The sequence below is a fragment of the Manacus candei genome, unplaced genomic scaffold, assembly GCF_025592945.1.
Source record: "Manacus candei isolate 608988 ecotype Guabito, Panama unplaced genomic scaffold, ASM2559294v1 h1tg000034l, whole genome shotgun sequence".
Classification (NCBI taxonomy): Eukaryota; Metazoa; Chordata; class Aves; order Passeriformes; family Pipridae; genus Manacus; species Manacus candei.
The window spans coordinates 14,379,309-14,397,130 of NW_026138082.1; the positions used below are offsets into that span (position 1 = coordinate 14,379,309).

At 43.7% G+C, this 17,822-nt stretch overlaps 1 protein-coding gene across 1 annotated transcript in view; it reads right to left on the bottom strand.

The window, feature by feature from the left end:
- Window positions 1-5,193: 5,193 nt before the first annotated feature.
- The window catches only part of FOXO3 (forkhead box O3), a 94,535-nt gene continuing 81,906 nt past the window's right edge, over window positions 5,194-17,822 (bottom strand). Inside the window, exon 4 of the mRNA XM_051792392.1 lies at window positions 5,194-9,311. The gene's annotated coding sequence lies outside the window, so the exon portion shown is untranslated. The remainder of the gene's footprint in view (window positions 9,312-17,822) is intronic.

The following is a 17,822-nucleotide window of genomic DNA, read 5'->3' on the forward strand; positions in this document are numbered from 1 at the left end:
GCATGAAACTATGTTCAGGGTTTAGCCCATGTTAGGAAAAGGTGGCTGATGCAGCTAGAGCAGCAAACTACGTCTTCAGACTCAAATGTGTTTCTTGCTGGAGTGGTGTGACTTGTAATGGCAATGAGCTCTTACCAGGTAACTGTGTTACCTGGGCTTCTTGCTTAAACAAAACCATTATCGTATCCACAACTTACATAATTGACCCCACAAACATTTTAATAACTGGCCTTAGAAAAACAGGGAATGTAAAAAAATCAGAGAATGGGAAAAGGAAAAAAAAAGAAGAAAAAAAAGATTTCATTCCAAAGAAAGATTCATGAGGATCAAAAGATAGAAAGATCATTGCTGACAGCAATGGAAAACACTGGTGACTTTAGATATAAATGGAAGAATGATTGAAGGGAATGAAGGAGTGGTTTAGGTGCCCCCATGGCAGAGTCATTTATTAAGCCCTTTTCACATGCTGCTTTATTTTCCATTCCTGTGTGCTCTTATCTCTTGACATTTTCTGTGCACAGACAGAGATGTCCGCTCAGATGCATGGTCCATAAGATAGGTAAGGTGGGAACTGGCCACCCCCCTGCTCCTCACACATGCATTTGTGCAGGAAAACCAAACCACGAGAGGCTCCTGCTAACAGCAACATCATGTCATCATCTCTAAGGCCCTTTCTTAATAAAAGAACAAAGCTTTGGCAAGGGAAGGTGAGGTGATTGCGAAAAAGCAAAGATATTCAGGCAGGAGATTTAAGAAGCTGGAAATGTAGCAGTAGAATCTCAGCCATGTCCCCGAAGACTCAGCAATTCAGGACACTTTCTGCAGACAATTTGTCACCTCGAAGTCCTTTAGTGAAAAACAGAGTGAAATGGGCTCACCTTGAAGTGCTAGTTATGGGTGAGGAAAAGGGAAGCGAGGCTTTGCATTTGTGTTACTCCAGGGTAACTTCCCACATAACCCCTTCTGCTCTGTAGTAAGGTGGTCAGCACTGACCCTTTGGGGATAACACTGCAGCCCACCTCACCCGGACTTCAGAGCAAACACAACTCGGCTGCAAAGTTAAGACCCCCTGTATATCCGTGCCTGGCCTTCCCCTCTGCTATGTTCTCTGGACGCAGAAGCTTCAGAGCAGATATGCAAAGGTAGCTGCCTTCTCCAGGAAGAGATTTTGATCTCTCTCAGCTCTGAAAGCCACTCTAATTTTATCACTGCTCAGGCATAGTAGAATTATTACTTAAACTGTGGCTTTTCCATGGGAGTCTGCTAGGCTGAGTGACAGTGCATAGCAAAACTTCTGTATAAATGAGACAGACTCGCCATAAATTTTGCCTAAGAGATGCACACTGAGGTTGGTAACAGAGTTTGATATCGCAAGTATGACTCTCAAGAGAAGTGAGAATGTCATTGGATTTCATTTAATGAGTAAAAGGACTACTTTTTAAAAAATTACTATTACTGTATGTCTTTTATGAATTGCTTTCTAAGTGGTGACTTTTTTTCCACAACATTCACCCATGAACTAGTTAATGGTGTACAAACCTGGATAGCCTTAAGTAAGAGAAGGCCATAGAGATTTAAAGTAAAGGGTTAGTGAAGTATGAGTTTTCTACTGAAACAACAAATGCAAGACAGATACCAGGCCAGTTATTCACAGCAGAGGCTTGGAAAGGCTGAACCTTTCCCTCCTGCTCCCCAGCGAGGACCCCTGAGGTGGCTGTGCCAATGCACAGTTTTTCTCCATCTCTTGCTTTGGAGAGCAGAGGTGGTGTATACCTGTATTTCTTGATTAGCACTTTCTAACCAATGTCATCCTTTTCCAATGTGGTTACACACAGAAGAAGGACCATTGTCCGTGCAGCAAATGAAGCTTCAGAGAGGTTATCACATAACAGAGCAGGGTGCTGGCATCTGCTATGCTTTGCTCCCACTGATGTCCTCCCCGTTCTCTCACCTTGGACATTGCTGGACCAGCTATGGGATCTTTCAGGGCTTACAGAGGCCTCCAGAGCATGAAGTAGAGCCAAAGCCTGACATTCACATGGGGTCAGGCTCCACAGGTGCTATCAGCAGCCTCAATGCCCATTGCAGGGCAGCATGCACAGATGATAAGCACGGCTGCAAGGCTAATCTCCAGAGAAAGGCAACAACTTGGGAACTGCTTTGTGCTTTGAATTTCAGGAAAACCAAAGTTTTAAGGTATCACCTCAAAAGAGTGAAAATTGAGGGAAGGGAGTCCTGATCAGGATTATATTTGTCTCAGAAGTTGGAAATACTTTTTATGAGATATCATTTTGTCCTAGTTAGAACAGCTGGGACTAGTTCATCACTGTATGGGTGTAACCCAAAACTGTGTATTCTATAGCCTTCCATGCCATTTCCCAGAAACTGGTATCAATAGACTATTTACACCCTCTGCCCAGAGCAGCCTGACCCCTCAGGCTATAAACTAGGTGCTAGGAGGCCTTCGAGACAGGAGGGTGCCTCCCTTGTCCTCACACCCTTTGTGGAACTCCCCGCCCTGAGGGAAGTACTGAGCATTCCTGCCTGAACTGCAGAATATATAATCTTGGAGTCTTGGAATTTTTTTTACCACTCGTAGGATCCAGAGGAAGACTGCAGATCACCGCTCTCAACCAAACTGCAAACCACCGTTCTCAACCAGACTGCAGACCACCACTCTCGACTGGACTGCAACCACCACTTTTCAACCAGATGGCAATCACCACTCTGGACCAGACTGCAACAGCACTCTCACCAACAAGTTTTCCCCTCTCCTTTTCCTTTGGACTCAGGGGGCCCAAAGAACACCACTCTGTTCATGCCCCAGGGTGCTGGGTTATACATTTGGGTTTTGTGGGTTAAAACCAATTGTTTGTCTGTATAATCGTACTTATTGTATTATTTTATTAAATTGTTATTCTGATTTATAATCTCCCTTTTGAGTTGAGTTCATTTCCCCTGCTGGTTTACCTTTAAACCAGCACACATTTATTTTTACTGTTTACCCCCCATTTCACCAGATATCATTCATAGGATATAGACATTAAACTTGCATGGCATAATGTAAAATTAAAAGAATGTTACAACATTTACCCTCATTGAGGCCAATTGCTCTACTGAATTGGGACATATTATCTCATTTTCTAGATTAAATTGCTCCTTGGTATGTCATCAAACCATCAAACAATAAAAGCAGGAAATGCTTTGTTCTAATAAGTGAATGTTTTGGCATATGCAAAACTGCTCATATGAGTATGAAAAGAAAATCCAGGTGCAAAAGTAAAAATTCCAAACTGAAGACTGAATTTTGTCAGATAATTCCAAAATTTCTTAAAGATTTAAACAGCAGTTAAGAAAAAAAAAGCTTAATTTTTTTTTTGTTCTAATAGAATTTTTTATGTTTTGTGTTTACATGATAAATATATTTTTGTTTTTAAAAATTTCACAGGCAGTGCCAGTGGGAAAAAAAGCTCTGTGGGCTGAGTTGGGCAAACAGAGATGCCATGACACAATGCAGAAGCCGCTGGCAGTGGGATGAATCTGTGCACCAGCAAGAGCAGTATCTACTCCATCTGGCTTGGGCTCCACATCATCCGAGAAGACTTCCTTTTGAACAGGGAGATTCCAGTCAGGGTGACTCCATCAGTAAAAGAGGTAGCGTCTCAGATTTGCTTATCTAAAACTTCTTGAAAGCACCCCTAACTTCCTTGGCAGCAGTAGCCAAACAAGAGCTGTAAAATACTGTTTTCCCTGGGCTGGTTGAACTCGCAACTCAGCATATGTGGTGAGGAGCTCCTAAAATAGCTCTCAGTTGCCTCACCAGCCTCAGAAGCAACTTGAAAAATCTTTTGTCTTCTGGGACAACTTGGAGAAGTTTTAAAATGTTTGGACTTATTTTGAAAGTACTCTGAAAGATAAGAATGATCTATTCCAAGGCCAGGTGAACTGAAGGTCACAGCTAAGGCATTGCACAACACAACCAAGTAGGTTCAGCACAAAACTCACAAAGAATTTGATCAGCTCATCATTGCTGCTGCTGCTGCTGCCTCTGCCTAAATTCAGGTCAGAGCTTGACCTGGCACCTCACTGGGCCAAACGTTCTCATCTTTTATGCCAAATACCAGTGGGGCAATGCCAAAGAGGCAGAGGACATGGGTCCTTTCCTGACAGAGCCTTGTTGGAGAAGTCTTCAGAAAAAAAGCCAAGCAAAACAGCTCAATTTCTGAGTGGTTGCTGCAGGACAAGTGCGCTCTCACTCTGGGAAGGCTAACACACACTTCATCCTGGTCAAAGAGTATTCTCCGACTGGATCTTGTAATATTTCAGGCTATCTCTAGTTAGGACAAAACCTGAATAGCTCTTGCTTTGTTAAACAAGGGATATCCCCAAGCTGTTCTTTATTGCTGTTCGCGAAGCCTAACCATGACTTCAGCATAGCATTCCTGTGGGCTCTGCACGGACAACATGGAGGCTGTCCCCCTGGAGTCATTTGAAACCCTTCCCTCCCATAAGGAAAGGCTGCTCTTTCTTGAAAATAAATTTGCTCCTGCAAAACAGCTCCAAAAACCCATATACATCTGGGACTTCTCATCAGGGTGGGAGAAGAGATTTTTTGCCCACGTCTCATGTTTCTGAGCATGCTCCCTAGTGTCTTGGCCAGAGCCTTCAGTATAGCTTTTTGCCGAGTCAGGCTGTTGGTTTTCTTATCCCAAATCCCTAACGGGTGGTTTTAAGTACTCCAAGCATTTTTCAAAGACAGCTTGAAACCCAGCCAAGCCCACAGTGGGGGAGGGAGGGGTAGAGGTGGGTGTGTAACTCTTCTCTGACAGGTCTGCAGTTGGTCTGATTGTCTCCCAGGTCAGGCGAACTCGTCTGCAAGCTGCAGCTGCCACCCCAGGGGACAACCCCCCCATTCCCAAAATCAAGTGAACTTTGTGATTTTTTTAGCAGCAGTAAATGATCCCACTGGGGGTTATTTGACCACCAAAACTACGCTAGCTTGGCTGAAGGGTTGAAGTACAGAGGCCCACGTCAATATGGATTTACAGATACCAACAGATGCAGGATCGGGACCCCTCCCCAGCTCCAGACCCCCCCCACCTGTTCTCACCTGCTGCTTGGAAATCACCCCTTCTCCAGGTCCTGTGTTTACACGTCTGTCCATGACACAATAAAACAGAGGGAAGGCAAATGTGCAATGTAGAGATCCATTATGCTTTATTTACATGCGTCACCATCTCTTTTACAAACTAGATTACAATTTAAAATGGAATACACAAGGCAATATCTACTAACACCAAGTGGAGTAAGCACTGCGTCTCTACTTCGTTTGGAAAGGGGCAGGTTTTGCTCCAAAACAAACTTCCTTTCAACCTCTGAGTAGTAAGGTAATATATTCCTCCAGGGCAGCATCTTTTTTCTTTTTTTTTTTTTCTTTTTTAAATAAAAAATCCTCAGTAAGACTGCAACGTGAGAGTGTCTGCTTTCAAATGAAAGTACAAGATAGCCCAAATGAAAAGTATAAACTGTTCAGCTCTTCGGTATGTAAAGACGGCCATGCGCAATAAGGCTGTGGATTTAATATTCTTCCAATTTACATGGCTTGAAACAGAAACAGATAAAACAGTTTTACAGATACTGTATACATATTTTTTCCAATCATGCAACTTTTTAAAAAAAAAGTTAAACATGTGAAGCCAAATGTACAATCCATTTTTTCCAACCCATAGTAACGAAATGTATCTGGTCCCCCTGTGCATCTGTTGGCAATTCTAGAAGCGTACTAGAAACACTTACAGGACACCGATTGCCAAGCAATGACATAATTTTAGAGAAATACATAACCTAAAAGGTAACTTTTTTAAGCGGTGGCACAACAATTTCTAGAGTTAAACAGTGTTTAACGATCCCATTATTCTCAAGAGAAATTTTTTTTACAAAATCATTAAATCAAGCCCCAATCTGTGACTAGAAACTGCATAAATAACAGCTTTTTAGACCTTTTGTTTAGACCAAGTGTTCAAATGATAACCACGTAATTGTGACCATGACTTTTATCTGTTTTACATGATTTCACAATGAAAACTTCTAGGCATAAACATGTTCAAAGACTCAAAGGCCAAATTTTTAGGTTCCCAGAATTAGCTGTTCAAGTCTGTATTTTGACACGTAAGTAAGTGGCCCTTTGAATTCAGTGAGATTCATTTAGCACCTCTGGAGTGAAGGACCTTTGCTGGGCACCTCAGCAGGTGTAGAGGAGGATGACTTTCCCCTGGGCCTGGGGGGACCTGTCACTTCCCCTTCCTTCAAGAAGTGATGAGGGCAGAGCAGCTCAACCTCTGTGACCACACTGGAGTCCCCAGTGTTCAGTGCCTGACACCAGGCACTTTCACTCGAAAATTTTGGCCCCAAAAATGAGCAACAGAAACCAAACCAAGGCCAAGTCCAACCCTCTTCGGCAAGTGCTGGGATGTTCTCCAAAGCAGAGGCTCAAGGTGTTCCAGCCACACCAATGGAAATGCTCTCCTTGACACTGCTGGGAGGCAGGTTAAGCCTTTCAGCTGCTAATGATTTGTTACTTTTTTAAAAAAACTTCTCTGCCATTGATGGGCTGTCTCTAAATCAGGTGTTATTTCTCCATTTTCTGAACAGAGCAGGCCATAGTTTTCTCTCTCATTTCTGACAGCAGGAGCCAGCTCATTTGAACTCAAGCAGGCTAGGCTGCCAGAACAGAGCAGAAGTTGCCCCCACTTTGTTTAAGCTAACAGGCCTTCCCTTGCCTTTGACAAGAACTTAATCTGTACCAAGACAAAAAAAAAATATGAGTTTTGGTCACCTTGGCCATACCATTGAGTCAGGCCTTACTGGATCTGTCAGTGACCTGGCTGGTGGGTCTTTGGGCAGGCTCCTCGGGTCTTACTGGAGAGGGATCATGCAGGGATCAAATGCTGCATCCCAGCATGGGGAGCCACAGAGGGAACTCTGCTGGTGGCCAAAACCACGGGGCCAGGGCACAAGTCCAGTCGCAAGGTGGCAGCTGCAAAGAAGCCTCAGGGAAAGAAGCGCTAGAGGGGAGTCCTTCAGCATACATCCACATTTTGGGGTGTACTGGGAAGCTGAGAGCTAATGGTACATGCTCAGAGGAAGCCAGTGACAAACCCTAGCCCAATTTCAGTAAAAGGTGCTTGCAACTGGACTCCAATAAGCAAGGTGCCCAGGTGTGCCACACAAGCATCCTGGGAGGTTGGCTTCTGATAGAGATGGGCAATGAGCACCAGCCAACTCCAATGAACGCTATAAACTAAGCCACACGCTGACAAACAGACCACCTCAGCGTAAAAAGAAGAGAAGTTTTTTTAAAAGGCAAATGATAAACCCTTGGCTGCTTGGAAGAGTTGATATGCTACAGGGCTATGCTAACCACAACTGCACAGAGCCTACATAGTCATAACTGGGGGGAGAAACCAAGAGGTGCATCTTTGTGAGAGAACAGCGTGGAGGTTACGGTACAAAAACAAAACTTCCATCACACTAGGAGCTGTTGTTTCACCTGTATCACCTCAGGGACCTGGAAAGTAAGGAGTGAGGAAGGGCCCACAAATGCGCGCATGTGTGCATGGCTGTGCATGTGTGGTGGCAGTGGCGAGAGGGAGTCACTCCACATTGCATGGGACACGTGTCGGTGGGAACTCATGCACTGAGACTTTGGGTTAAAATGCTAGTTTGTTTTCCTAACATCCATGCATAATGATCCATTTCTGTACATAATAAAATATATTTATATATTTATATGCATAATGCTTTTATGCAAAGAAAAAAAACTTCATATATCACTTTGGAGAATTATGAACACTGTCCTGTTCAGAACCTCTTCATATTGAGTTCCTATGTACCTCTTTATTTTGTATCCCTTTCCCCCCAAGATACTAATAAAAAGTAATCAAATTTCCAGATTATAGAGAGGATCTATACAGCACCATACCTTTTATTCATTATTATTATTAATTATTATTCATTTTATAAAAGAAAATCTTAGAAGCAAAATATATAAAACTGCCTTGTCTTTCAGTGTCATTTATCTTGATACAATCTATGCTCATGTGAAAAAGCCATTTGTATGATACTGTCACCTTGCCATTCCCACTCCTGCTTCTTCTGCCACAATGGATTATACATAATGAGAAGGAAAAAATAATCAAGGATATGTCTAAAACAACAACAACAACAACAACAAAAAAGGATCACTGCTGCAGTAACGCATACTGCAGTGACCTGTGCCTCTGCTCCCTTCACTGTCACTGCAAGTCACCTGCCGATGCCCAGCTGCTACATTTCCCTTACTTTTTGCTTTTTCAAATGCATCTCTACAGGTGGCTGGCTATGTTCACCTTGTCTGGCAGCTCAGCCCACAGCTCCTCACCAGCTCACTGTGGCAGTAGGGGCAGCCTTACCAACATAAGGCAGGAGGGGAGCCTGCTCCATTGAGCAGAACACAGGCTCCTGCCTTGGTGCACGTGAGGGCAACGGCACCCGCTGTCAGACTGTCCCCATGAGCCAAGAGGCAAACCCACTATCTTCCCTTGTTTTGCAATCAGCTCTGGTTTGACACTTTCGGAAGGCAGGGGTGTACCATTAAATTTAAGGAAAGAATAAAAAAGAAACAAACAAACCAACCCAACAAGCGAACAGGGCACGCGCATCCCCTCTCTCTGGAATTCAGCCAGTTGATCGGTCTAACATATGCTCTATATTCAGAAAACCCTGGCACCTGAGCAGTGCTGGGTTATGATCATTTCCTTGCGTGTGCACAGTACTTCAAATTCCCCAGGGTGAGAAAGCAAAAATGGTCAAAAATCTAAGGAAATCAAACTGGAGGTTGTAGGGGGGAGGCTGGGCAGATGGGGAAAACCTCCAAAAAGAAAACCAACTTAAAACATCCCATAAACCATTAATATATTGAAACACCACATACTCATTGACAAATAACTACTGTAAAAGGCTACACAGTGTGTTCTCAACAGGATGGTGCTGAACATTGTCTCCACAGCAGGTGCTTGGCCATCCCAGAAAAGGAAGATTTTGCATACTTCAGAATGAGTTCAATTTCCAACAAAAAGAGGAGGGGAAGAAAAAAAAGTAAAAAAAAAAAGTAGGATCTTCACTCCGGTAAGGGGCCTATTAACAGTCTGCTTCATTAGGAAAATAATGCAGGGTTCACAAAGGTTGTAAGCTGTAAACAGTATCACTGTCCACTTGCTGACAGCAGATTTGGCAAAGGGTTCTCTCTCTACATCTCGTGTCAGTTTGAGGGCCTGGAGAGGAAAAAGAAAAAGAAGACAGTGAGACTATTGCATATAGGAAAAAAGCACAACAGAAAAGGCAACCAAGCACACATACAAACCCGACAACAGCTTACACTGACGAGAAATTTAGATTTGTTGGCACCCAGAAGCTTCAAACATATAGCAAGGAATATGTTGCACTGTGACCCTGCCTCAAAGTGCTTCTCCTTTGCCAAGGTTTGAGAGTTTTATTGCTGGTTTAGTTGCTCCAAAAAAGAGAAGAAAAAACCCTCTCTCCAAAGAAGAATGGTGGCCAAATCTGATTTACAGAAACCCAGTGCATTGTCTATTTGTTAAGCGTATTTGCAGGTGAAATATGAAAGGATCCTCCAGCTTTTCTCCATTTTTCATGATCACCCGTTCTCAGCATCACCAAAAGGCTGGATAAATCTGTCAGTGTTTGACATCGACAGCCAGCCTTGCAGGAGAGGCGAAAGAAGCTGCTCAAAAGAAGCAGTGAGGAGCCACGAATTTCAGTGTGGACTTTAGAGTTCTCCATCTTCCTGCTCACATGGTACACCATCAACAGACAGGGTCCACCTGGCTTTAAAAACTGGGTTAGGGTCCATCTTATTCTGTAGCCATGAAACTTCCCTGCAGAGGGAGAGACACTGCAGAGATACCTTGGATCCAGAATGGAGATGACTATGAAGGGACATGGTAAATAGGTAAAACACTGAAAACAGATGAACATTTCAACCAAGGGGACCAAGGAAACAGAGTTTTAAAGGTGGCTTAAAGATATAGGAAGGCATCAAGTAGGTTTTCAGAAAGTATGGTCATTTAAACGTTCCCATGAAATCCTGTCACATCTTCAGAAAGTCCAATTGGTAGACATGCTGCCATGTAACTTCTGGCTCTGAAATGGTTTCTGAAAACAGGGCTTAGCCCCTCACACCACTTACTACCTGTTAAGGATTTTCCCCAAAATGAACGATTGATGATTTTTTTATACAGTGCAAGAACAATGGGACAATGGCTGAAACTTAAAAGCCATTGAGTTGATTGGAGGAATGTCTTTGCTCTCAAAAGATCCTGCTATCAGGCACCCCCATGAAAAATGGGGTGGAACTGCTGGTTTAATCTGGACCAGCATCTCCTGCAAGGAGGATCACTCAAAGACTGTCTCCTTTCTAAGGTGCCCGGCACTGATCCCATGACAACATTTTATTAAAATGGCCTATTCTGATAATGCTAAATGATTGATGGAAATTTAATCATTTTGGCTCATGGTTATTAGAGCAACAGTGTGACAGCTGCTCCCTGTGCCATTAGGGGAGAACTTCATTCAGCACAGCTTAGGGAGCAGACAGATTGCATGTTTCACCCAAACAAAATTTGGCTTTAGCCTTAATTATGTGGAAGGGTTTGGGGTAGACTGTTTTGCGAATAAAGGGATTTCCAACTGGATCAACATATTGATTTCTTCATTTTCAAAGGGCAAATTAATGCTGGCCGTTCATTAATGTGACTGCCCGGCAACAACTCTATTTGGTAAGTGTGTCCTGATGGCCGTAACAAGGTCAGCAGAAGACACCCAGATAGGCCTGGTAGCCCCCAGTAAAACCTGGTTAGTGGCTTGTATGCAGCTCAAACAAGTGCACATCCTTTTCTCTACCTCTTAAAGCCTTAGCACCAGAGGGGGTTGGAAATTAGTGACTTTCCGAAGCAAAACACCCTCCAAAGGCAGGCTCGGGTCCCAAACGCTGCAGCCCAGCAAGTCAGCTCCCTCTCATGCATCCGTCAGTTATGCTGAGCATGGGCTTAACTTTGGCATGTGTGAGAAGTCTTGCTGACTTTGAATAAAGTTGTTAATAAAAAGTAAACAAGTACAGAAACTCCCGATGAAGTACCAGAGTACTGTTTAATATTTACGTTAAAAATCTATGTGAAATATTGTACTATGAAAAAAAGCGATGAGAAAAAACTGGAGCATGAATGAAGATGAGCATCATTTGTGAAAGTGGCACCGCCTGATATTTTTTTCTTGAGGACACCTGTCCTTCGACAGTGACAACATTTAGGAGACAGACGCACAGTTGAGGCAAAATTTGCTCATAGCAAAACCAAACCACGTTCCATTTTCACAGCTCTATTTATATGGACTTTACAAATGGATTAAAAAATGAAAAGAAACAGATCAAAGTCTTAACCTGCCTGTCTTCAAATTAGCCTGTTAAAGTCTGTAATAGACCCACAGACTCTTTCTTTCTGTCTCACCACAAAAAGCCTCTGTTTACCCCGAGTTAGCAGCCTGCTGCTTCATAGCAATGAGAACACTATCAAGGCAGGGAAGCAAGTGTTCCAGTTACATCTCCATTTATCATAGAATTACAGAGTGGTTTGGGCTGGAAGGGACTGTAAAGATCATCTAGCCCAACACCCCTGCAGTGAGCAGGAACATTTTCAACTAGATCAGGTTGCTCATAGCTTCATCCAACGTGGTCTGGAACATTTCCAGGGATGGGGCATCCACCACCTTACTGGGCAACCGCTTCTGGTGTTTTACCACCTTCATTGTAAAAAACGTCTTCCTTATATCTAATCCAAATCTACCCTCTCTTAGTTTAAAACCATTACTCCTTGTCCTATTACAACAGGCCCTGCTAAAAGGTTTGCATAATTGCTTGCAAACAGTCAGGAGACGAGGATTGTAGGAGATGAGACATCCCTTTCTTCTGTCCTCTTCTCTGCCTTCCCATCCTCTACTCTTGCTACTGACCGGTTACAAATGCTACTCTCATTTTACTCCGTGGTCAAGCTGTTGGTTGTGATTTCCCTCCAGCAACATTTCCTCGCCTCTGTCTCACATCACTTCACCACTTAACTGGACGGCTGTCTACCAAGCCCCATGACAGCTTATGCACCATCAGAGCAGCTCTGAAGGATCATTTGCTGCCTGTTGCTTTCTCCTTTGATTCCCAATGGTGCCAATTACGTAGCACTGGAAATTTCTTCAGAAATTTCAGAAAGGTGCTGCATTGATGCTACCCAGAGCGAGGCGCAGATAACGTGCCCTGGTTTATCAGTGGGCTAATGTAACAGTCAGCTAATGTAACAATCAGCACATGCAGTTTTCTGTTAAAAGTTATGTGCTCCTTTACATAATTTTGGTATGAGAAACTGCACTACCAACACACAGCTCCTCTGGATGGCAGCCTACCAAGGATCTCCTGATTTGGCTGGAAGGTTTTTTGAGTGGATTGTTATCTTGAAAAATATTACCATTTAGAGGTCTGTAAAACAAGTGTTTTCCCTGAGTACCACTTTGCAATGACTCTCCAGGGATAGGAAATCCCAGTAACTACTTCTACTGTCCAGACACTTGGGATGCAAACATTTTCAAGGAAACTTGTGTCCTTCAGTGACAGATGTGCATTCGTTCTAGTGCCTCTGCCCTTCGATTTGTCATTGCCTCCAGCAGTAGAGCTTCTACTCCAAAATGGGGGGAGGTTCAAAAAGCAAGACTTGACTATGTGTGGTTACCAGTTAAAATTCTGCCTGAGGTTTCACAGCTAAAGACTGAAAAATACACAGTATTTGTTTAGAAACAAGTAAGGATGATAACTACTGTGGCCAGTCCTTCTATAGTGACAAAACTGCAGCATGAGGGTTTTTTGTTCAAGCACAATAAAAATTAGGAATCCTGATGCCACAGGAGGGTATGCCACAGCGACACCCTACAGGCTTAGCACATACAACACTAGGATAGCTCTTTGCTGAGAGACAACACTGAGATCAGGGGATGGAGCCGAAGGACAAAAAAAGAACTGGCAACTTAATGTGCTTTATTTCCTGAACTTTCAGGCAGTCGCAACTTCACATTTTCTCTTTAAGTTCTACTTGTAAAAATAGATCTTTTCCAGCTCAGAATTGGGGGCAGAGAGTGAGGGAGAAGAATGGAAAGAGGAAGAACGTCAGCACAGAACTAGGACTTAATTGGAGCTAAAGTGTTGCTGTGCTGGTAGTCACATAGGCACGTAAACCATAAGTGTCTAATAAGAAAAGTCCAGGCTGGAAGGGACTCAGTATCATCTGGTCCAACTTTCTGTTGAAGGCAAGGCCTCAGGTTAGGTTATTCAGGACCCTGTCAAGTAAGAAATATTTCCAGTATGGGAGAGTCCACTACTCCTCTGGGCAGTTCATTTTACCCTTAAAGGTGGGTAAGGTCCCTTCTACCCATTTCACACTTGAAAAGGAAACACCGAGCACAAGCACTGCTGATACCCGATTGCTGTTGAGAACCACTACATCAGGCTGGGTTCAATCCTCTGCCCTGGCCAACGCAGAAGAGTTTAGACACAGGACTACTTCTCTCCATAAGGTCATCAGGCTTCTTACTTGACAACCTTTTGGTAGATTTTATCTCCTGCCTTTTGTTCAGGAGCCTGAGAAGTGGGGTGGAAATCCCGCCAGTTATGGGTGACACTGCCATTGACTGAGAACATCAGCCTGGGTGTTCAACACAGCATATTTTAGGCAGGATGCTGCTGGACTAGAAGAAGAAGGCCAAGAATGCTTGCAAAATACATCTTCTGTTAGGGATAAAGCCCATCAGCTGGAATAATGGTGCTTTCTTTAGACACTTGGGAGCACTGGGAAGGAGATGTCTACTGCAGATCATGAAAGGATGTGTAACTACTGCACCTGTGCAAGAGCAGAGAAGGATTTTGCTTGCACTTTTGAATCTGAAGAATGAGAGTCACATTTTAGAGTAAAAGGTACCTGCATGGCTGGAAATATCCTGAATTATGGGTTTACAGTGCTATGGAAACATGCTATGTACCCATTAGTCTGAACGTCCTCATGGAGAGTTTCTTTTTCTTTGCCAGGTGCCAAGCCTATTTTAAAAACATCTTCCCTGCTATGGAGTCTTCTCGTTTTCCTCTGCAGTAAATTGAAAATGTCAGGCCAATAATGCTCACACCAGAGGATTTCCACCATGTTGGACTATCATGACTTACAAGTGGAAAAAAAGGCAAGAGAGAGAAGGTCCTTCCTCAAAACTAGATTTTATCTACATTTGTAGGAAATGAATTACCTATAAAAGCCAGGAGAAGCAGGCAGCATAAGGGAAAAACAATGGGCAAGATATTCAGCTCAGCTGTAATGGTGCGTAAACTCAAGCCATTCTCCACAGCATCATCTGGAAAAAGTGGCTTTTTTCCTGGAGTAATGGCAGAAAACCATGGCTGCACAGCAGCTTCCCTTAGCTGAGCTGTGTCTCTGTCCGATTACTGCTCAGCAGATGTCCACTCTGCCAGACTCCAATAACTGCCACCCTGTGTGGTAATCTGAGTGGAAAAGCTGATTAAACAGCCCCTGAAGACTGGACCAGAGCACAGCATTAACGCTACTCTGCCACAGGTACCTGATTTAACGGGGTCAGTGTCTCCCACACCATCAGGGACTCAGTTAGGGACCATGCTGATGGGAACATCTTGCCGGAGGTTCTTCACCATAGGCACCAGGAGCTGAGGCTGGCATTGCATGAGCATCCTTCCTTCACCCTCCCTCCCCAGGCCAGGACAGAAAGCCTTGCTATTAATGTATGGTACTACTCAAATACGTGTTCTCCTGCCACCCACGCTATACCTGTGCTTTTTGGCTGTCACCAACACAAGACTCAAACCTCTCCAGCTGTCAGTTCATCACCTTGGCTGAGTGCCGAATTGCTACGAAAAAAAGATCTCAACCTTTCCTCAGCTGCCTGACGCTATGCTTCTAAAAAGGATCTCTCATTACGCACTTCTTCAAGAAAATATGCTATCATGGGGGCTATTTAAAAATCTGGCTCAGAAGAAGGAAAGAAAAAAAGAAAAACCACCTGTAACCAGCCCAGCTATCAGGCAACAGCATATCTGGGGACCAACACTGATCTGCAGCTCTAAACAATCATTATGGCTCCTTCACGTGAGAAAGACAATTTGCAAAGACTCATTCTGTAATAAAATCTGCGCACTGCTGATCCAAGGAGGAAAGCACTGGGGAGACCAGTTGATGCAGGCTGTTCTAAAAATATCAGTTTGTGCTGTCATCTGGTGAGAGTATGTCATCCTGTAATCTTGGCATCTGCAGGGACAGCAAGTTTCTGCCTAATTATTGCTGCTGAATCACATGACAAAGCATGAGGTACTAAAAAATACATCTATATAAAACACCAACAGAAGAACATCCAAACCACAGGATCAGCCCACTGTCCTGGCTTCAGCTGCTGTACAATCACAACACAAACCTGTGGAGGTAATTCTGGCTTTTACAGACCTTTGCCCTGGGTTAATAAAACCCCCAAACATAAACCCAGACTAAAAAAGTACCAAACCCAAAAAGCTCTACTCCCAGAACGAGTGAGCAATTCGTTGTGTCAGCTCCTGCTGCCTTCACACAGCAAAAGCCACATCATCCCTGCAAGCACAGGACTGGCCTCTGCGTGCAAGGGGCTTCGATGGGCTTCAGCGGGTCTGCATGGGGGGCAGCCCCAGTGGGGTTTGCCCAGCTTTCCCTTCTCCTCTTCCCCAGCAGCCACAAGCATGGAGTTTGGTCCTCTGCCACTGATGTGTGCTTGGTGACCGGGGAGCCTGCTCAGGGCAGGCCCTCCTTGGAGCTAAAGGGATCCCTGTTTCTCACAAAACACATTTTCTACATAGATATTTTTGTTCAAAGACCAAACTTGGCATGTGTGGTGTTCAGCTACTCACAAAACCACCTTTCAAAACTTGCACTGGTAGAAACAATACTTAAATGTTACAAGAACCACCACTTTAACCACTAACCCATTAGAAATGGAGCAGAAGAATTTGCTGTTCTTGAATTTCCTTTAGATATTTCACAGGCAGCCAGCCCCAACTTGGGTCTGTGTAAGAAACCTGCCAGCCCTACCCCTAAAGATCTCATTTTTGATAGTAAGAGTGGCAAGTATGGTCCTGAGGCAGTCAGTGTCCTCGGGCAAGTCATCCACCAATTCTGATTTCTGCACGAAAGCTTTCATGGGCATAGGACTTCTGGTAAAAAACAAAAATCATCTTTTTTGTGGCATTTTGTACAGAACTCTCTGATTCAAAACTCCATCAAAATGGAGATCTTTGACTAACTATTTTCACTTTTAAGATGGTGTTGTAAATACTAAGTCATCCTCAGACCTATTCATCTTGGGTATGAATTGTACGCAGAAACAGGTTGAACACCAATTAACAAACTGGCAAGTAGTTCAAGCTGATATAGACTAATGAAATACCAACAGGCATTTTGCTAGGTTTCCTAAGATTTTTTTTAATCAGAGATGTTAATCATCAAATTGTGTGAACGTTACATGATGTTGCTATTTGCAGCACTCTACTGCTGCAGTAAGATGATGTGGCACCTATATGATACTAGGGGAAAATGAGTGACTTTAACTGATCTGTCAAGTATTCTACATGTAATTTTCAAACAAGTCAACGTGACTCCAGCACAGCTCTGTTACAGAGCCCAGAGGCATCCTGCTAAATGGCACACTGAAATCTCTCTCAGGAGATGCAGCTTAGATGAGTTTTTCAGATGGTGACACCAGCTCAAGAAGTTCCTGACCTGCTTGTGCCAAGCCATTCTCCACCCGTGCCCAACCCTGCCAGCATCGATGGCACCCTGCACGGTGCCATTGTAAACTGGATCACTGAAACAATCCAGGTAAACAACCTCTTGGATGGGTTTTGATGCTGGAGAAAATGTTTGCCCAAGTGATAACTGTTCACCAGCTCCTGTCCTTCCAGGCAGTAGCAAATGTCCTGAATAGTCTCCCCTGATGTTCTGTTTGGGACTACTCTTTGGCAAAAACCAAGTCCTTTTGGACTTGTCAGCTGAGAAGGACCCCAGAGCAAAGTGCAGAGTTGTGAGAACCCCAGACTAGGAGAAGACCCAATAATTTCAAAATAAAAGGTATTCTAGAGACAGGTGAGGGAATAGTGATGTCTTTATTTATTGATAAACAAGCTGAAATACCTAGGTGATGATTATCTGAGTGGGCAGAGGGCATTATCCAGTGCTCTTGAGAAGCAGGTAGAGATAGAGGAACAGAGGCCCCAGGCAGTGTAAGAGGAGAAAATTATGGCTGAGTGCATAAAGCAAGAGAAAAACATACTGATTTTTTCCTTTTCTTCTTGTAAGAGAAAAAAATCAAAACAAACCCAAATTCATTTATATGCCTCAATGAGAGCCCTCTGAAAGGCTGGGCATGGCCAGCCTCACGGGCACAGGCCAGCGTGGTGGGATTGGGTGGGGTTCTCTCCAGGGACCATGCATGGGCTTGCGTACAGCAAATGTGCAAAGCCACTAACTTGCAATGGTGGCATCTCCTGCAGGGGTTTTTTAATTCCCCAATGAAGAAATTGTAGTTGATTTTCTTCCAAAGTAAACCTCCCCCTATACCTACAGTATCTATAAATTAAATACCTATGTATTTACCTTCTTTCTTTTCTTCCTGAAAACTTACTCCAACGTTTCTCT